This window comes from Phoenix dactylifera, chromosome 1, assembly GCF_051530095.1.
Source record: "Phoenix dactylifera cultivar Ajwa chromosome 1, Ajwa_hap1_PhDact_Kaust_v1.1, whole genome shotgun sequence".
NCBI classification, from domain to species: Eukaryota; Viridiplantae; Streptophyta; class Magnoliopsida; order Arecales; family Arecaceae; genus Phoenix; species Phoenix dactylifera.
In genome coordinates, this window is record NC_143190.1 from 66,643,565 (window position 1) to 66,665,663 (window position 22,099).

General features: G+C 45.8%; 1 non-coding gene across 1 annotated transcript; it reads left to right on the plus strand.

The window, feature by feature from the left end:
- The first annotated feature begins 9,839 nt into the window (after positions 1–9,839).
- On the plus strand, positions 9,840–9,948 carry LOC120110707 (small nucleolar RNA R71). The gene has a single exon (XR_005511848.2). It is a non-coding gene; the product is annotated as a small nucleolar RNA R71 (small nucleolar RNA).
- The last annotated feature ends 12,151 nt before the right edge of the window (positions 9,949–22,099 follow it).

Below are 22,099 nucleotides of genomic sequence, written 5' to 3' on the forward strand. Positions count from 1 at the left end.
GGGCATCCCCTGTTTCCTCGTTTCTTTTTTTTTTTCTTTTGAAGAACAACCCGAGAGAGAGAGGAAAAACTCCTCTGTTTTCTCTTTTTTTTTGTGTGAGAACCGCCCCCTTTCTTCAAATCGGAGCCCCTTCTTTTAACAATCTCCCTCCCTCCCCAGCCGAGATGCTCACGAGCGTTGGAAAGGAGGAGGACGCGGACGGCTGGGAGGTGATCGCGGCTGCTGCGGCGCTTCACGGGAATGGATCACGGAGGTTGATTGCTTGCTAATCTGGAAGAGGCGGATGAATGGGCATTGGGCTCGGCTGAGAGGAAGGCTGAAACGCGGAAGAGGAGCAAGTCACGGATCCGGAAACCTGTAAGGGATTTGATGCGGGGAAGCTGGTAGAAGATTGCCGCGGGATGCTGGGAGATCGTTGCAAGATGATCGTGGATGCTGATCTAGGGTACTGCTGGAGGAGCGGACTGCCCGGAAGAGCTTGGATGCAGATCCGGGAGCAATGGATGCGGGATGCTTGGACGCGAGTTCCGGCTGTGATGCTGGAAAAATGTTGAAACGGAAGTTGGACGGGAAGGAATGGGTGCTGATCTCGGCTGGGAGGACGGGATCAGTGGCGCTTTGGGTGTTCTGGGATGAGACGCGGCAGATGGCTGGGATCGATTGGTGCCTCGGAGCCGATCGCGGTAGCTGGAGCTGGAGGGTGAGCGGACGGCTGCGGGATTGAAGCTTGGAATGCAGTGAAGACGGGGTGGCTGGGACGAGCTGATGGGAGGTGCTGATCTCGGTGGGCACTCGTTGGATGCGGCGTTGGAAGGAGCTGGTCGCTGGTTCACCGCGTGGATCACGGAGGGTTGGATGCTTCCCCTGCTTCGATGCTGGGATGGAAGGCCGATGCGGAAATCAACTCAACAAGCTGCGAGATGGCTGAGCTTGCACACTTTGCGTTGGGCTACTGGGAATCGGTTGCAGTGAACTGGTCGGCTAAACTTAGCCTCCTTCAAGTGTGCAACTGGGGTTGACTCATACGGTTGGCTGGTCATCCGTGGTGGTGCATCTTTTTGGACCTAATGCACATTTTTGCTTTGATTTACAATCACCTGCACCTTACAAAAATATAATATAAATACAATACTTTTATCATTATTTGTTAGCAATAATACTAATTTAAGTGATATGTAATTCGCACTTTTGTGCTCTCATCACACCCCCCAACTAGCTTATTACTAGTCTCTAGTAATTAACGGGCAAATGATAAAATGAGAGTGCAGAAGGTGTGCTTTAACCTATGTTTTTTTTATTGAAGCTAAAGATACAAAACTAAGATACGTACCCATTTTCGTAGGGCACCACGATTGCACTTAGCACGTGCAACAAGCCGTTAAACCCATAGGTTATCCTAGTGGACGAGTGTTGTCTCGTGAAGGTTTGTAGAGATGTTACCCACAAACGTCATGAATGATATGACATGAGGTCCTAAATTCTAAGCTAATACCCATGTAATTAATATATATTTTCAAGCGTGGCAACTATCAAAGCAAGGAAAATATGAAAGTGTAGTGTGCATAAAAGAGTATGACTTTCTTAGAGCACTAATACCTCCACCACAACATAGCACTGCTTGAATTTTTAGGTGCACTACTCAAGTTCACAAGTATTTACTACAGTTTATTAGAGCCTGATCTATCAAATTTTTAGAATATCTCATGTTGTCTAAATTTGTCAAAAATGGTTCGCATATAAAGAAGGAGCTATCAAGCCCAGCTAAACGTCCAAAGTACACAGAGTTCCAAATTAATGGAGTCAAACCAGCCATTACCACATGTCACTGGGTTCAGTCCTACCAACCTTTTTCATGCTTATTTTTATTTTTAAACAAATATGACGATTACAATAGTCCAACCCCCTTAGGCTCTAGTAAGATCCATGTAGCGAGTTTTCGGCTAATGACTCCTGATCCAGTTGGCTCAAGGCATTAGGTAAAACACCCCTCGGGCTTAATTACTCGAACCAGACTACGCCACGAGGTCAGACTTGTTTTTTTTTTTTTTGCGATATAAAAAAGAGAGGAGGTAAACTGAACCATATGACGTGACTGCATCGTGACTATAGGTCAACCAAGGTCGGAACATAAGGCACTTTGGTGATCTAGCCAGGGTATTCAACCTCTATCTTTATGTGAAAACTAAATCATGAACCTTATAGTACAGACAAGGATACTCGTACTTCTTTTACAGATACAGCTTAATAAAAATGCATTAAACAAATATGAACTCCTGAGGCCTTCCTATAATCATTAAGTACATGTGCGGGGATCTAATAATAGGTCTCTGATCAGTCATAATATGCATGTGTTCCTTGCCGTAATAGTTGCACAAACTCAATATGAAAATAAATGTGCATTTGCTTAGAAAAGAAAGTAATAGAATAAATCAAATGCAAAAGCAAGTTTTTTTTTTTTTGAAAATACTTCCCTCCCCCCAACTTAGACATTGCATTGTCCTCAATGTAATAGATACAAGAAATATTTATATGAGAGACAGTAGAGAAAATAATATTGGAGAGAAGGGAAATACCTTGAGCTGTTGATTTCCAGAAAAGAAGACCTACAAAATAAGAAGAAAACTACAAGTAAAAGAAAAATATAATTCTAACTAATATACACATACCTTTGTCGTCAAGCTCAGTCATAAGAGGGCTCCCCCAAGGAAAAGAAGTCCTCTTCATCTGCAATTAATTCTCAAGAAAAGGTTTTAACCTGTGTCTATTTTGAAGGGAAAATATCCCGCAAAATCCGATAAAATCGGATGCCAGGTCAGAAAATCAATTTTAAAATTTTATTTATTTATTTATAACAGGTATAAATAAATAACATAACTATATTATGTTTACCATACCTCGATCCCGCAGCGGAAGATGGTCGAGGTACTCTGGAACAAAATCTGGTATAGGGCCAAGTGCTGGATCAGATACTGGATCGGATGCTAGATCTGGTACTGGATCGGGAACTGGATCTGGAATTGGATCTGGTGCCGGATCTGGTACTGGTGGATCTGGTGCTATGCGAGGCCCGGATGTACGGACCCTCTACTTCACACGCACGCCAAGAAATGCAGGAAGATAGGATGATGTCTATATAGTGCAAAAACCCTTTTGCAAATAAGCCCCTGGAAGAAAAGAATTTCAAAAATTCTTTCTTCTCTTTTTTTTTCTTTTCCTCTTTCTTTCCGTTTCCTTTTTCTCTCTTTTACAGGCTACTCAAAAGATCATGAATCTCCTCTCTCCCCAAATAAAATTTCTAGCTGTGAATGAAGAGAAAGCTAGCCTATTTATAGGCAAAGACAAGGCTGAACCAGGAAAGAGAAAACGCCAAAAGGGAAGAGTGAACGCCAAACGTTTCATGATTTTATTGAATTTTTTGAACCGTTTGATTTCAATTAAATCAGTACTATATTAAAGAGGTTTCAAAACCGAAGAGACACGTCTCTTCGGATCTTCAAATGGTAGCCGAAAGAGGAAAGATCAAGCGGCCTTCGATGTGTTCGGAAGAAGAAGAAGTAACGCGGTCCACGGGAAAATTACTTGCAGAAAAAATTGGTCCACTGGACCGAGGAAGAAACCAGAACCAACAAAAACCGTGTCATTCAGTTAGAGGGGCAAACAAGTAAATTTCCAAATCAAATTTGACTTTTCTTAAATGGGTTAATTCAAATGGGCTGAATCAAATGGGCTTGGGTCCATTATTGGTTCTAAACCAAATTGAAGACCAATTTGAAAGATTTGGATCCGGAAAAATTCCACATGAATCTGATTCATGTGAACTCCAATTAGTTCAATTTTCAGATCAATCCAAGTCACACTTGGACTAGAATAAATATGAAATAAATTCTAATAAAATCATCATTAAGCCCAATTCATCCAATTCAAAACCAAACTCAACAAATGAGTCCAAATCAATTTCAATTACATTAATTGAAACTTGATTAAGCCAGAATACAGACATAATTAAATACACATCCATGAAATTCAGTATGTACCTCATGTTCAGTGCTAGCTGAACATAGACAAAACCAAATCTCAAATGACCCACAATTTAATTCTCAATTAAATTGGATCAAGTCCTTCCTACTTAACTTGACTTATGTGCGTGACTCCGATAGGTTCGAACACTAAGCCGGTAGTACATGAACCACTCCATGCACTAATCGAGGTGACCATCTAGCAATGATACCCGATGTCCGGATAGGTCGAATATGCAAAGCAACATTCAAGAACCTAGACGTATGGTTGTTGCATAATTCATCCCTATGACCATCGATGCTCAAGATGACCTCAGAGTGGACCGTCGACCTCTGGATCCGGTCATCCATAGTGTATTTCAAATAATCAAATCAAGTGATCTATCACTTGGTTTACCCTGGCCAAGGTTTTACTGAATTGAAATACAGTGAGACATCAACTCCTAAAATCTGGAGCGGTCAATCCCATCTTGACTCATACACAGACTTCGCGAGTACTTGACTGCACCCAGCATCCTTCCGATCCCTGAATTAGAAATTCAGGTCATCCAGTGCCTAAGTACAGTGAGTTGCTTGCAAGTCACCGTGACAGTCTCAGGTCTAAGGGGTACTTATGTCCACACGCTTTGCGAGCTAACTCCCGACAGTGGAGTGCTACGCAGGTGAGTCACCATTCAGTGATGATGTACTCCTGCATCTCACCTGTATGCCATACAGTGTCTCCACACTCCTTGGTTTAAGAGGACAACCAACTAAATGACACACAATGACCTATACTTGATATAGCTATCGTCCAATTGACAGCTCATCATTTGGTCGCGAACTGGTTTAAGGACTAAATGATAAAACCTCTTTTATCCACTAAATTAGTCCTAAGGACTTCATCACAATACACAGGAGTTCAATTTGAAGATGTAACACTTGTGATGAATAGAAAATTGCCAGAATAAATTTTTATTCATTTTAATAAAACATATACACAATCCAATTTCTTACAATTAAAAAAATTGGCTTTGGGACACAATTCCCAACACATTTACCTTAAAAATTTTACCATCTCGTGGATTCTCAATCTCAACCGCTCCATGTGGAAAAACAATTTTTATAATATAAGGACCTGTCCATCTCGATCGCAACTTGCCAGGAAACAGATGTAAGCGAGAGTCATAACAAAAAACTTTTGTAAAGGTTTAAAAGATTTTCTTAAAATTGATCTATCGTGCCTCATTTTCATTCGTTCTTTACAAAGTCTAGCATTGTCATAAGCATCTCTGCGAATCTCATTAAGCTCGTTCAATTGCAATTTTCTAGCTGGACCGGCATCTTGTAAATCAAAATTTAATTTTCTAATTGCCCAATATGATTTATATTCTATTTCTATAGGCAGATGACACGCTTTTCCGTAGACTAGCCGGTAGGGAGACATGCCAAGAATGGTTTTGTATGCAGTACGATAGGCCCATAATGCATCTGATAGTTTCAAGGACCAATCTTTTCGTGATGGGTTCACCGTTTTCTCTAAAATATGCTTGATCTCCCTATTGGCTAACTCTACCTGGCCACTAGTTTGCGGATGATATGGGGTAGCAACTTTATGGGTGACACCATACTTTTTCAATAAGGTCTCGAAAGGCTTATTACAAAAGTGTTTTCCACCGTCACTAATTATAACCTTAAGCATCCCAAATCGTGAAAAAATATTTTCTTTTAAAAACTTCAGGATAGGTTTGTGATCATTGGTCCTACAAGCGACAGCTTCTACCCATTTGGACACATACTCGACACCAACTAAAATGTATTCATATCCAAAAGACGGTGGGAATGGGCCCATAAAATCGATGCCCCAACAATCGAAAATTTCGATAATAGTAATGGGTTGAAGAGGCATCATTTGCCTACGAGTTAGACTTCCAATACGTTGACATGGATCACATGTTCTGCAGAACTCGTGGGCATCTTTGAACATAGTAGGCCAATAGAAACCACATTGCAAGACCTTTGCAACAGTTTTCTTAGAGGCAAAGTGTCCACCACAAGCATCAGTATGGCAGAAAGAGAGTACGCTTTGTATATCATGATCCGGTATGCATCGTCTAAAGATTTGATCATTGCAATATTTAAATAAATAGGGTTCGTCATAGTAATAATTTTTTACTTCGCGCAAAAAAAATTTTCTATCTGTCGACCCCCAATGCTCCGGAATCCGGTTCGTAACAAGAAAATTTACAATGTCAGTGTACCATGGCACAATAGAGAGTGCAAACAACTGCTCTTCAGGGAATGAGTCCTTGATGGAAAACTGTGGCACCGAATCATTAAAAACTAATCGTGATAAATGGTCAGCAACCACATTCTCTACTCCTTTTTTATCTTTGATAGTGATGTCAAATTCTTGGAGTAGAAGTATCCATCGTATTAAGCGTGGTTTGGCTTCTTTCTTATCCAACAAATATTTTAGTGCCGCATAGTCCGTGAAGATAACAATAGGAGCACCAAGGATATAAGAGTGAAATTTATTTAAGGCAAATACTACTGCAAGCAATTCCTTCTCGGTGGTAGTGTAATTCATTTGAGCATCGTTTAAGATTTTGCTTGCATAGTAAATGACATATGGCTTATTATCCTTGCGTTGTCCTAGGACAGCTCCTATCGCATAGTCGCTAGCGTCGCATATAATCTCAAAAAGTAATGACCAATCAGGTGGTCGAACGATGCCTTCTCAATAGCCTTACCAGCTACGTTGGAGGAGAAGTTCTAGCCGCTTCCCCCTTTGCCTATCTTCCTGGGTGCAGTGCTAAGCATAGACTTTAACTTCTCGAATGCATCTTGGCAAGTTTCAGTCCAATTGAACGATGTATCAAGGGATAGGAGTTACATAATGGTCGAGCTATGACACTAAAGTCCTTGATGAACCTCCTATAAAATCCGGCGTGACCCAAAAATGATCGAACATCTCTAACTGTCTTGGGTGCAGGTAGCCTAGCAATTAAATCGATCTTAGCTCTATCTACTTCCATGCCCTTCGATGAAACAATATGTCCTAAGACAATTCCCTTTGGCACCATGAAGTGGCATTTCTCCCAATTCAGTATCAAATTCTTTTCCATACATCGAGCTAAGACAGCTTGTAAATGTGACAGGCAATCATCAAATGTGTCGCCAAAAATAGAGAAGTCGTCCATGAACACTTCCAAAAATTTCTCGTTCATGTCTTCAAAGATGCTGAGCATGCATCTTTGGAATGTTGCAGGTGCATTACACAACCCGAATGGCATTCGTCGAAAAGCAAATGTGCCAAAAGGACAAGTGAAGGTAGTCTTCTCTTGATCTTCCGATGAAATTTCAATTTGATAATATCCCGAATAGCCATCGAGAAAACAATAGAAATCATGCCCTGCAACTCTCTCCAACACTTGGTCTAGGAAGGGTAGAGAAAAGTGATCCTTTCGTGTGACCAAATTCAGCTTTCGGTAGTCAACACACATGCCCCAACTCGTCGGAACACGAGTTGGAACCAGTTCACCTTGTTCATTTTCTACCACCGTCAAACCCGATTTCTTAGGAACGACTTGAGTAGGGCTTACCCACTTGCTGTCGGAAATTGGGTAAATAATACCCACGTCAAGCAACTTGAGGACTTCTGCCTTAACCACATCTCTCATCGTAGGATTCAACCTTCGTTGCATTTGCCTTGTGGTTTTGGCATTGTCCTCCAAATATATCCGGTGCGTGCAAATTAAGGGGCTAATTCCCTTCAAATCGGCAATAGACCACCCTAAGGCTCCTTTATGATTCTTTAAAACATCAATTAATTTTCTTTCTTGGGTATGATCAAGTCCAGACAAGATGATTACAGGAAAAGTATCTTCGGGTCCAAGAAAAGCATACTTATGTTCCTTTGGTAAGGGTTTCAATTCGAGCTTGGGTGCTTGCTCATGGGATGGTACTATTTTCACCTCTCGAGGCGACAATCTCTCAAATTCTCCTTCTTTTGGTCTCCACCCATTGACCATCCTGATATCCAGATTATCCACAATAGGTGTGACTGACAAATCATCATCATTGGTTCCATTAGGACACCAATCAATTAAGCTATCATTGAATGGGTCGTTAATTGCTTTAGCTAACAAATAATCTTCTGCGATGGTTTCAACCCAATCAACCTCCTTACTCTCTTCGGGATCATTGGGTTGTTTGCACACATTAAAAATGTTCAATTCTAAGGTCATGTTACCAAAAGAAAGCTTCATGACGCCATTCCTACAATTAATCAATGCATTAGAAGTTGCAAGGAATGGACGTCCTAAAATGACCGGAATCTGAGACTGTGAGTTCGAAGCCGGATGTGTGTCCAATACAATAAAATCGACAGGAAAGTAGAACTTGTCTACTTGGACTAATACATCCTCGATAATCCCCTTTGGAATTTTAACTGACCTGTCAGCTAATTGCAAAGTGACGGAGGTTGGCTTCAACTCACCTAAACCAAGTTGCTCATATACAGAATATGGCAACAAATTCACACTCGTCCCTAAATCTAACAATGCTCGCTCTATCCTAAAGTTGCCTATGATGCATGAGATGGTTGGGCAACCTGGATCTTTATATTTAGGGAGAATGTTGTGCTGCAAAATAGCACTCACATTTTCAGTTAAAAATGCCTTCTTCTTAACATTTAATCGGCGCTTAACAGTACACAAGTCCTTCAAAAATTTGGCATATGAGGGTACTTGTTTGATTGCATCAAGAAGAGGTATGTTGATCTTTACTTGTTTAAAAAGCTCAAGAATTTCAGAATTAGGTTCGAGCTTTTGCAACGGCTTTAACCGTTGTGGAAAAGGTGGAGGAAAAGGACATTCAACTTTCTTAGTAGAAGGTGGGACCTCAACTTCTTCTTTGTCCCTTTCATCAACTTTGGGAGCATCAGAATTAGAAGTGACCTGCGGTCTCAATGGGACGGTTTGATCAATGACTTTCCCATTACGCAAAGTCATGATGCTCTTTGCATGCTCTGTATGCGAACTAGAAGGAGCCGTATTATTACTACCGTGCACTTGTGGGTTAGGTTGGGGTTGAGCTGGAAGCTTACCCTTCTCTTGGGTACTTAGGACGGTAGTCAACATTGACAATTGGTTCCTTATGTCTTCAAAATTTCGAGTATTTTGAGCATTGATATTAGCTTGACCTTGTAGAAAAGTTTGTATGGATTGCAAGGTATCCTCGATATTTGGCTTTTGAGAAGGTGATGGTGCATAAGTAGGATGTGCAGGTGGAGGAGCTGAATGGTGTGACTGTTGAGGATGATCGTTTCTCCACCTAAAGTTTGGATGATTCTTCCAACCAGGGTTATAGGTATTCGAGTATGGATCGTTATAAGGCTTTTGGTAGGAGTTCATAGCATTTGCTTGATCGTGCAAGACTTCTTTGAATGCCGGTATGGTGGGACAATCTGTAGTAGTATGACCCGACATATCGCAGATACCACAACACTCATTTCTAAGTTCTATAGTCTTGACAAGCTCAATCTTCCTGAGCTCAATTTCTTCTACCTTCCTAGTGAGGGCTGCCATTTTAGCATGAAGATCATCCTCAGTTCTGAGGTTGTAAAGGCCTCCCTGTACAGAGCTAGTAGGCTTAGGCGAAGACTTGTTGTTTCTATCCCCGTTATCCCAAAGTTGGGCAGTCTCAGCAAGGGAATCCAAATATTCCCATGCCTCATCAGGTTGTTTTTCTAAGAATCTACCATTGCACATGGTCTCTACAAACTGTTTCAACTGTGGAGATAAACCTTCATAAAAGAAGCTAATGGTTCTCCAAGTTTCGAATCCGTGATGAGGACATGAGAGAAGAAGGTCTTTAAATCTTTCCCAACATTCATAAAATGTTTCATTATCTTTTTGTTGGAAATTGCTGATATGTCTTTTCAAAAAGTTGGTCCTTTGTGTGGGGAAGAACTTCTTTAAAAATTCTCTCTGCATATCTTGCCAAGTTCTTATTGATCTAGGTCGCAAAGAGTTTAGCCATGTTTTGGCCTTATCCTTTAGAGAGAAAGGAAACAATGTCAACTTGAGGACATCCTCGGTGACGTTTGGCACTTTAAATGTAATGCTCAATTCTTCAAAATCCTTTAAATGAAGATACGGACTTTCGGACTCTAACCCATGAAACTTGGGCAGCAATTGGATTACCCCTGGTTTGATGTCAAAATGTCCTACATTATCAGAAAAAATTATGCATGAAGGCTGACTAGTCCTAGCCGGTTGTAGGTATTGTTTTAGAGTCATAACATGGGGTTCTCGTTCTCGATTGTGGTGACTCCCCGCATCTTCATTTAAATCAGCCATCTCACAAGGTGTGAGATACTGTGAAGGAATTTCAGGAATGTGTCCTAAGATCTAAAGTTGTACGACTTAATCGACCGGTGTCGTCCCTATTCCACTTTAGCATGCAAAATATTTTTCTCTCTCTTTTTTTAAAATAAATATAAGTACCAACTAAAGATACCCTAAAACGAAAATCTATTTACAATCAAACATGCAACAAAACATTACACCTCAATTTCTAATGTTTTTCTTAAATTTCTAGACAGCTCCTAACTGGTTTGAAGAGGGCACCTAAGCCTCCAATCCGGTCTAATGAACTGAGTTGACCAGGTAAGCTCCCAGGTAAGTGGAGGGGTCACGATGCGTTCGCAAAGGTCCCACTTAAAACCCACTTGCCTCGAACAGATGAACTGTCTTCCTTATAGGGACAAAGCTTGCCTAGACATCAACTAAGCCACAGAGCGAAATTGGTGCAACTTTCGGTGGTCTTCGTCCTATTGAGCTCGAATGTCCTTAGGGGCCAACGTCTAGTTGATTTTAGTTAAGCTTAGGATATTTATGCACTGGGGTGATTTTTTGGGCTAAGGACGAGTGATGAAATCCCGACCTTATCTTTTTAAATGGGTTCAGCCCTTAAAATATTTTATGCTGATGCCTTATACTATATGCAACAATCAAGAGATTTTTTTTTAATGTTTTATGACATGACATTAAATTTCATTGAATAGGTGATCAAGCAAATTATTTATTTATTTATTTTTTTAAATTTTATGAGTTGAAGTCTGAAATTTGAAATTTGAAATTTAAAATTTTTAAAATTTTAGGTTTTCCCTCTTTTTCTAATTTTGAATGATCACACTTGATCTTTTCTTAAAGTCATTTTTTTTTTCAATTTTCAATTATCAACAAGGGTTAATAAGATATGATAACAATAAATTTCTTATTCTAAAAAAATTAAATGCAGAAAATTCAAAGTAGAAAGCAGCAAGGTTTCGTATTAATCTGATGGTGTTAAAAATGTCAGAATGTCAATCAGATCGTTCCGATTATCGAACAATGTGTCTTGCACTAGCTGACCAAATTTGAGTCAAATCAGATGGCTAATTTCTATGATATCAGAGTTTGATGCAGACTGTGCAGGGAATTAAAAATAGTAGTAAAGATTTAAATTTTTTTTTTCAAAAGAAAAATACTAACTACTAAGGTAAAAATCAAATCTAAAATTATACTAATAACTCAGCCGTTCTCCGGCAACGGCGCCAAAAACTTGGTGCAAAAATAAAACTGCTCTCCCAAGTGCAGGAGAATCGCACAAGTAGTATAACTCGGAAGTCCGAGGTCGATTCCTCAGGGAACGAAATATGGATTATTAGCATAATTTCAGATTAATTAATTCAATGAATTCATGGATTAAGATGATGTTTTGTAGATAGAAAATAAATCGAATTTTGGATATATTAAGATGGTGTAGGGATCCAGAATCTCCTTCGATAATATCAAATTCATGAAATAAATTCTATGATTCTTTTGTTTTCTTTAAGATTTATAAGCAGATAAAATTTAATTATGGAGTATGTTCTTGATAATATGAATTCTTTTTTTTTTTAAGCATTCAACATGCCATATAACGTCAACGATGAATCAAATAATCAAGAAAGACATGTATCAATAAGCATAAATCATAAAATAATTTTCAACATATAAGAATCATGACATAATCAAAAGATAAATCGTATAAAGCAAAGGATTAGAATTTACATCATGAACTCGGTACACCAAAGGATTTTCTTTCACCCATCACCTAGGACCTTAGCCGATCATCTCCCTCTCTCTTTCTCACTCTTTTTGTTTTCTTTTTCTTTTCGGAAACAGGGCATCCCCTGTTTCCTCGTTTCTTTTTTTTTTCTTTTGAAGAACAACCCGAGAGAGAGAGAGAGGAAAAACTCCTCTGTTTTCTCTTTTTTTTTGTATGAGAACCGCCCCCCTTCTTCAAATCGGAGCCCCTTCTTATAACAATCTCCCTCCCTCCCTAGCCGAGATGCTCACGAGCATTGGAAAGGAGGAGGACGCGGACGGCTGGGAGGTGATCGCGGCTGCTGCGGCGCTTCACGGGAATGGATCACGGAGGTTGATTGCTTGCTAATCTGGAAGAGGCGGATGAATGGGCGTTGGGCTCGGCTGAGAGGAAGGCTGAAATGCGGAAGAGGAGCAGGTCACGGATCCGGAAGCTTGTAGGGGATTTGATGCGGGGAAGCTGGTAGAAGATTGCCGCGGGATGCTAGGAGATCGTTGCAAGATGATCGTGGATGCTGATCTTGGGTACTGCTGGAGGAGCGGACTGCCGGGAAGAGCTAGGATGCGGATCCGGGAACAATGGACGCGGGATGCTCGGACGCGAGTTCCGGCTGTGATGCTGGAAAAATGTTGAAACGAAAGTTGAACGGGAAGGAATGGGTGCTGATCTCGGCTGGGAGGACGGGATCAGTGGCGCTTTGGGTGTTCTGGGATGAGACGCGGCAGATGGCTGGGATCGATTGGTGCCTCGGAGCCGATCGCGGTAGCTGGAGCTGGAGGGTGAGCGGACGGCTGCGGGATTGAAGCTTGGAATGCAGTGAAGACGGGGTGGCTGGGACGGGCTAATGGGAGGCGCTGATCTCGGTGGGCACTCGTTGGATGCGGCGTTGGAAGGAGCTGGTCGCTGGTTCACCGCGTGGATCACGGAGGGTTGGATGCTTCCCCTGCTTCGATGCTGGGATGGAAGGCTGATGCGGAAATCAACTCAACAAGCTGCGAGATGGCTGAGCTTGCACACTTTGCGTTGGGCTACTGGGAATCGGTTGCAGTGAACTGGTCGGCTGAACTTAGCCTCCTTCAAGTGTGCAACTGGGGTTGACTCATACGGTTGGCTGGTCATCCGTGGTGGTGCATCTTTTTGGACCTAGTGCACATTTTTGCTTTGATTTACAATCACCTGCACCTTACAAAAATATAATATAAATACAATACTTTTATCATTATTTGTTAGCAATAATACTAATTTAAGTGATATGTAATTCGCACTTTTGTGCTCTCATCACGGACGGCTCTTCAACCTCGGGGGGTAGCGGAGCGGGTCTCATCCTCACCAGCCCGGATGGGGTGGTGGCTGAACAAGCCCTACGCCTCGAGTTCCCAGCCTCAAACAACGAGGCAGAATACGAGGCGCTCATTGCCGGACTCAAATTGGCGAAGGAGCTGAAGGTGGAAGACCTAAAGGCCTTCAGTGACTCCCAGCTAATAGTAAATCAGGTCCAGGGAGATTTCGAAGCGAAGGAGCCATCGATGCGGAAATATCTCCAAAAGGTGCGGGAACTTACGTCCGCCCTAGGTTCCTTCAGCATCCAGCACATTCCCAGAATGGAGAATCTCAGGGCGGACCAATTGTCAAAGCTGGCGACCTCCCGTATGAGTGAGCTTTCCAAGGCAACGATGCTCGAATATCTCCGAACACCCAGCACAGAGAAACTTGAACCAACCATGTGCATCGACTTCGAGCCGAGCTGGATCGACGGGTTCGTCCGCTATCTCCAGGATGGGACCCTCCCTCACGACGAGCTGGAGGCCCGCCGGATCAGGCGTCAAGCTTCCCGGTACGTCCTATATGAGAACAAGCTCTATCGCCGGTCATTTACTTCTCCTCTCCTTAGATGTCTCGGCCCCTCGGAGGCAGACTATGCCCTCCGAGAGGTCCATAAAAGGATTTGTGGAAACCACCTGGGAGGTTGGGCCCTAGCCCATAAGATCCTGCGACAAGGATATTTTTGGCCCACGCTTCAGAAAGACGCGACGGACTTCGTCCGGAAGTGTGATCGGTGTCAACGGAACGCCAACATCTAGCGCCGACCTTCGGCCCCGCTGACCTGAATTATCGCCCCCTGGCCGTTTGCGCAGTGGGGGATCGATATCGTGGGGCCCTTACCCCTAGCCACTGGGCAAAGAAAATTTCTGGTCATCTCAATCGACTACTTCACCAAATGAGTCGAAGCTGAACCTGTGGTCCGGATCACCAAGCAAAAAATGCGGGACTTCATTTGGAAGTCTATAATATGCAGATTCGGACTCCCCCGTATCCTTATATCAGATAACGGCCGCCAGTTCGACAACGTCCACTTCAGAAAATTTTGCTCCAAACTCGGCATCGATCACCGCTTCACCTCGATCGCCCATCCGCAGACAAACAGAGAAACTGAGGTAACTAATCGTACCATTTTGCAGGGGCTCAAGGCTAGGCTTGACCGGTCCAAAGGACAGTGGGTCGAGGACCTGTACAACGTCCTCTGGGCTTACCGGACTACGTTCCGATTACCCACTGGCGAGACCCCCTTCAACCTGGCATACGGCACGGAGGCTGTTATCCCGCTGGAAATCGGCCTCCCTTCCTCAAGGGTGGATCACTACGACGCCGACTCCAACTCTTTCCGGCTTAGGAATAACTTGGATCTCGTCGAAGAGACACGAGAGGTCGCCCGAGTCCACATGGCAAGGTACCAGCAGAGAACGGCCCAGTACTACAACTCCAGAGTCAAGCCCAAGCTCTTCAAGGTGGGAGACCTCATCCCCAGGAGAGCCGAGGCTTCTCAGCCCGCCGAGCAAGGAAAGCTCACCCCGAACTGGAAAGGACCGTATCAAATCGCTCGAGTGCAACGACCCGGAGCGTACAAGTTAAAATCTCTTAAAGGAACCCCCATCCCGCGAAGCTGAAATTCCGAGAATCTATGGATGTATTATCAATAAAATCCCAAGAGATTCCGGGCGATTGGAAACATGGATCATGTCTCCTCTTTACAATGATTTGCCTCCTTACAATGATTATGATTATATCTCTTCTAATATTGGGTCGTTTGTGATCCTCAGATACCCCGACTAAGGTCGGAATGCCCCGTGCGTCGACCGTAGAGTCTCAAACTCCCTCGACCTCGGAAAGCGTCACCAGGTCGACGATGAGCCCAAACTCCCTCGGCCCCATATTCGAGACCCCGACTAAGTTCGGGATGCCTCGAGGGTCGACCGTAGAGTCCCAAACTTCCTCGACCTCGGAAAGCGTCGCAGGTCGACAGAGCGTCCCCAGACCCCTCGACCTGGCGCATGATTCCTCAACTAAGGTCGGGATGCCCCGAAGGTCGACCGTAGAGTCCCAAACTCCCTCGACCTCAGGAAGCGTCGCAGGTCGACAGAGCATCCCCAGACCCCTCGACCTGGCGCACGATTCCTCGACTAAGGTCGGGATGCCCCGAGGGTCGATCGTAGAGTCCCAAACTCCCTCGACCTCGGGAAGCGTCGCAGGTCGACAGAGCGTTCCAAGATCCCTCGACCTGGCGCACGATTCCTCGACTAAGGTCGGGATGCCCCGAGTGTTGACCGTAGAGTCCCAAACTTCCTCGACCTCGGAAAGCGTCACGGGTCGAGAGTGCGGCCCCAGACCCCTCGATCTCATGTATGGTCCCTCAACTAAGTTTGAGATGCCCCGAGTGCCGACCGTAGAGATCCAAACTCCCTCGACCTCGGGAAGCGACGCCAGGTTGATAGCAAACCCGAGCTCCCTCGACCTCGCGCTCGATACCCCGACCAAGGTCGGGATGCCCCGCAAGTCGACCGTAGAATTCCGAACTCCCTCGACCTCGGAAAGTACTGCCAAGCTGACGGCGAGCTCACGCCCCCCCCTCAATCCGAGGAAACCGGGGACAGTGCCTTGACGGTCCTCCGGGACATTCAACAGCAACAACGGAGCAACGCTCGCGAAAGCTTTCGACAGCGGCAATGCCCCCTGGTTCGGTTGGTATTTCTGAAATAGACCCCAAGCCAAAGGGTGACTCCGAAGGCCAGCCAGGAAACAAGGCGATCTACTACGAAGCGCGCAATCTCGGAGGTACAAGAGGTACATCCAACTTGACATCCGCTTTGTTATATTCATCTACCTATGTATTGCCAACAAAATCCCCATTGAGATCGAGACCTCATCCCGGCCAAGGACGGGACGCCCCTACGAGTCGATCCAAGACCGAGGTCCCACCAACCTCGTGCACGTTTCCTCTACCGGTGACCCCCGTGACAACTCATGCAAACTTTTTGAGTAAGGGCCTGATTCGGCCCTGATATATTGAGACATCGATGTCGACCTGTGAAGATGACCTCGATCACGGGCGTGCTGATTGAGATCAAGAGGGCCGAGGTATCCTTTACAGGTTCCGACTCCGCTTGCCAGAACCTCGACCGAGCCCGAGGGCAATAACCATGAAAGCCCCGATGACAGTTTGACTATTGGCTCATGCTCCCCTTCAGGGAACGACCGTAACATTTTTTCGGACCTACGCTCCAAAAAGCCAAACTCAAAAGCTTGACCAAATACCCCGATAGCGACCTATGCAAATCTAACAAGGCCCCCTCTCGGGGGTCCGAGGCCCGAGCCTGGTGCCTCAGAAATCCAAAAGCCAAACCCGGCGACCTCTGCGAGCTTCAAATCCGAGCTCCAAGACTTGGTGAAGTTTCCTAAAATCCAAGCTCAGAGCCTCCCCTAATCAGCGGAATCGGAACTTAGACACTTAAACAAGTTAGGGGAAAGAAAAGCAAAACACAGCCGAGAAGCATGTCTTCATTGGCAAGCAGCCCAAAGGCTAGGATACAAAGTCGAGGGTCGGTGAGACAATAAGTTGAAGTACCGGCCTCGCTTACAACTGAAGAAAATAAAAGGGAAAAATCAGCGTAGAAGGGCGAAGGAAAACCTTTTCATTAGTAAAGTGCCGGAACGCTAAGTACAAAATTGGAGGTCGGCCGTTCAACAAATTTGAAGGCTGACCTCATTTACAACAAAAGGAAGATAAAAGTCTAAGTCCTAAGGGACGACAGTTGCGTTGGCGTCACCTTCGGGGTCATCTATGGCGATGACCTGGGGGCCTTCGGCGGACACGGGCTCGGGGTCTGCGGCGGGGACCTCAGTGGGCGCCTCGGGAGCGTCCTCGGTGATTCTGCGAGGGGGAGCCTCCGTCACCGCCGGCCCGGCCACGTCCGCCTCAGCCACGGCAAACTCCTCCTCGGACGCGAGGGCAACGGGAACTTCGTCGTCGGAGTCGGTACCCAACCCCATCCTCGGACGAACCGTTGAGAGATCGAACTGGGGGCAGAACCGAGCCATCTGCCTCCGAAAGTTGTCGAAGCCACGGAGGAACCCATCCACGGTCTCCTCCTCCAGCATGTCGCGAAACTCGTCCGAGTCCTTGAAGAGCTTCACGGCATGCTCGGCTCGCTCGAGTGCCCTCCTTTCCCGGGCCTCCAGTTGCTCGACCTTCAGCCGCAGGACCCCGCCCTCGTATTTGAGGCCCGCAATCTCGGACTGAGCCTCCGCCAGACGCGCCTCCGAAGCACGCAAGGCCGACTTGGCCAAAGAATGAGCAGCCCTTTCCTCCTCGAGCTCCTCAACGATGGCCAGTCGCCCGGCCTCCGTCGCTTCCCTCCGCACTTCGGCCTCGGCCAGCGCGGCCTCCAACTCGGCGACCCTCTTCTTGGCCGGCTCCAGCTGCCGGCTGAGTCGCCGAGTCTCCTCCTGACATCCTTGGGCGATGAATACCAAGGTGTCGACTTCATGAATGTGCTGCAAGAGAAAGGAGAGAAAGCGATTATAAGTAAAAAACATACAATATGTACACTAGTAACCGAAGGAAGATTAAGAGAATGGCTTATCCGAACAGTATTGCGGTAGGTATCGTCGACGATCTCTTCCAGCGATAAGTTCCGGAACTCGGCCCGGTCCGCTGGAAGCATAGCGCGCCGAAACACTGCATGCGCGACATCGGCATCGTGGAAGGCCGAGCTCCCCTCAAGGAGTGGGGACCCTGGCTCGGCTGATTCCCCCCTTCAGCCTCTTGAAGAGCTCGGCTCGTCCGAGCTGGGGACCTCGGGGCCCCTGCTCGGCTCGGGCCCCGAACGCCGCGGCTGGATTATTGTCGGGCCTCCCCGCTGGGCGACAGGGACAGGACAGGATGGGGCCGCCGAGCCCGCATCACCGGTGGCCGACACCCGCCCTCGAACGGCTGCGGAGACCCCCGCCTCCGGGCCTCCCATCCCGGCCGAGGTAGAAGCGGCGGCCGACTTCGACTTCTTCTGAGGCTGGGGAATAGCCCTGCCGGCCTCGGCCTCCCGCCTTTTCAACCGAGAGAAGAGGGAGGTGTTGCTGGTCGGCATGTGAGGAATGTCTGAAGCAAAAAAGATTTTTCTAAGTATCAAACCAACATTAGAAGAAGCAAGAGGAAGAAACAGATAAAGCAAAGACGAAACAATGCGACTACTCTTACCCTCGGGACGCACCGAACTCAAGCCAACGCTCGCCAAGGCGTCCTCTCTTAGGAGCTCGGTCAGGTTGAACCCCTTTCCGAGGCCCCGCAGGGCGTCAAGGACCCTCTGGTCCCTCGTCGAGGGCTCGGAGAGCCTGTTAAGAGCCTTCAGCCGGGGGTTCCCCCACCTCGGGTCAAATCCCCACGGCACCTCGGACGTTAGAAAGAAAAACTTCCCCTTCCACTCATGAATAGAGGAAGGGGCACCCCGGAAAAGCGACATACCACCCCGAAAGGCGAAGTATAGCCACCCTCCATCCGCCGGATTTGTCTTCAGTAAGAAACACCGGCGGAAAACGCTCGCCGAAGTTGGGATCCTATGTGCAAGACAAAGGGACAAAAACCCGACTATGGTCCTCCACGAGTTCGGAGCGAGCTGTGCTGGGACGAGTTGGTACTCCACCAGCAAGCTGTTCACGAACTCGTGTAAGGGGAACCGCAAGCCGGCCCAGAGCGTTTCACGATGAATCGCGATCCGACCTGGGGGCAGCCGCGTCACCCTATCCTCCGGCCCTGCGGTTTCGAGACGAAACCCGGGCTGGAAAAAGAACCGGGAGCAGATTAACTCCAGCTCCTCTCCCGACAGACTAGACCCGACCTCCTCCGGACCAAAACCCATTTTGGAGAAAACCGAAGTAACCTAAAGACAAAAGAGACGGGAAAAAGGAGAAAGAAGAAGAACCCCCTAGCTAACACAAGGAAGAAACCTACGGGGGGAGTCCCCGGAAATCGCTCCGAGCACCACCGGCGAGATTCTGTTGAGGAAAAGGACGAAGGTGGAGACGGCAAAAATGAGAAGGCAACCGAACAAGATGTTGCCCAAGGTGACAACCCAAGAGGGGGGGTGAATTGGGTCTTTTAAAAACTTTTCAACTACTTCTAATCTTTTAGAGTTAATTAAGCTAAGTTGTATGGATGCTTAGTGAAATTTAAACTTAGCAAGAGTATGATTCTAATCTAATCAACTATTAAACAGCGGATTCAATAAAAGATTAGTCTATGTTTGCCCAAGTATGCAATTCAATTGAATGAGACTTGATTAAGTAAATTGAATAAGCTTGCAACTAAAGGATGCACGGAGAAGAGTTAAGCAAGCATAGTATCTAAGTAAGTAAGTGAATGAGGAAGTCAGACAACAAAGAGCATCACAAACACAACAAAAGTATAGTGGTTCGGTGCATCCCAGCACCTACATCCACTCCCCAAGACCTCTTGGGAATTTCACTATAATCCCTCAGATTACAGCCGGTTGTTTTACAAGCTCACAACCCAACTTGTTGTTTTGCGAGATCACAACGAACTCGGTCGGTTTTCACAGGCTCATCGACTAGAACCTATCGATTGTTTTCACGGGCTCACAATCCAACCCAGTTGGTTTTTCCAAAGGCTCACCAACCACAACCTTACAACGATTATTTTTCGGGTTCACAGTCAACCCAGTTGGTTTTCCCCCAAGGCTCACCAACCACAACCTTACAACGTTGGTTTTTCCTTTGGCTCACCAACAAACCTTAACACCGTTGGTTTTTCCTTTGGCTCACCAATAAACCTTAACCCCTTGATTCAATCCCTTGATTGAATCAAGTTACAAGATATTAGACAAAGAATTTAAAGCAAATACAAGCTTCTTAACTAAGCAAATATAGCAAATATAAACAAATGGAGTAAAGAGAAACTCTCAAACGAATTTTGAAGATGAAGGAACTCGGCTTCTTCTTTACTTGACCCTCTTTTGATTTGGCACGAGGTAGAGGATCATTAAGGCAACACACGGATGGAGAGGAAGCTTTGGGATTCACTTAGATGCTCTTCTTCTCTCTATTTCGCTTTGGATGGCCCTTTTGTGCTTATGGGAGATTTTCCTTGTAATCTCTTTGAAATCTCTTCCCTAAATATTCTCTCCCACTTCCATACATTCTTCCCTAGCTCTCCTCTTGATTTTATAGCTTTAGAGGGAGTGGAAACAAAAATCTAGCCGTTAGAGACAAAAATAGAGCCGTTGGAATCAAGAAAAAACTAGCCGTTATGCCTCCCAGCGTGCTCGAGTCGACTCGGCTGAAGTAGGAGTCGACTCAGCTGAAACAGGAGTCGACCTGTGAATAGTAGTCTGCCGGCACTGTAGCTGGGAGTCGACTCCGCACTGTAGCGCTGAAGTTGGAGTCGACTCGAGATCACTGTAGCGCTGTAAATCAACTCTCTGTCTTTTTGTTTGTTCTCAGTCGGAGTCGACTCGTAGAGTATCGGAGTCGACTCGAGAACTGTTTTTTGAAACTCTAGAGTGTCAGAGTCGACTCTAAACTTTCAGGAGTCGACTCGAGGACTATTCTTTTGAATCTTTCTTTGAATTTGCTCCTTCAACTTGAATCCTTTGAACTTGAAACTTGGGCCAATGAAGTGAAGCTTTCTTCCAACTTTTTTTTTGAGAGTTTTTGAAGGCCTTCTTGTATTCTTCCAACTTACTATGTTCCTTGCAAAATAAATATCTTTCTCCTTGCAACACAAACATTAGTAATTATACTTCAAGGTTTTGTGATCATCAAAATCAATCTTTAAATCAATCTTTGGATCATCACAAGACTCCTCTTAGGGCTGGTTTGGGGGGGGGGGGGTTTATATAGACCCCTCTAACGGCCCAGATCGGCGGGTTCGGTTTCCACCCCCCGTCTGGATTACGCCACGTGTCGGCCTCGGAAGCCGAAACACCGCATTCATTCCGGACTAATGCCTCAAGCGCAGAACCGAGGCGCCGTCCCATCGGATCTCGCAACATCATTATGGATCCGCTGCGCCGGATCGCTCCGAAAGGCGAGTAGATGCCGCCCCCGCTCCCTTCATTTAAGAAGCCCCAGGACGCGTGGAGCGCCGATGTAATCTTAGCCTCCCAAATCCCCGTTCGGCCGATATGAGATTAAATGCGTCCGACCTCTAGTAATTGGCCTAATCCTCGATCCCGGACTACCGTCTCGGCTTTAAATCCCGAGCGGCTGATCCAACGCCCGACCTTAAGGCGATAGACCCAATAAACCTCTAGATCGCACCACGTGTCTGCCTCGAAAACCAATACAGCATACTTATCTAGGAAAGACGCCTCGACTGTAAGATCGAGGAGCCACCCCATCGGATCCTGGGACCCCATCATGAGTTCGCCATACGAAACGACCACGAAGGGCCAAAAGGCGCAACCCCCCGTTATAGATGCTTCGGGATGCGTGAGGGCGCCGACATAATTCAACTCTCCTCGATCTCAGTTACCGTAATAACGACTTCTACTTCTCGCGCCCGAGCTCGCAAGCGGCTCGAACTCGGAAGTCGAGGGGTAGTGTTGGGGAGCGCAGCTTCCCCTCCGAGTGCATGAGAACCTTGCCGTCAGGGGACCGGACGACGGCCGACCTCGGGC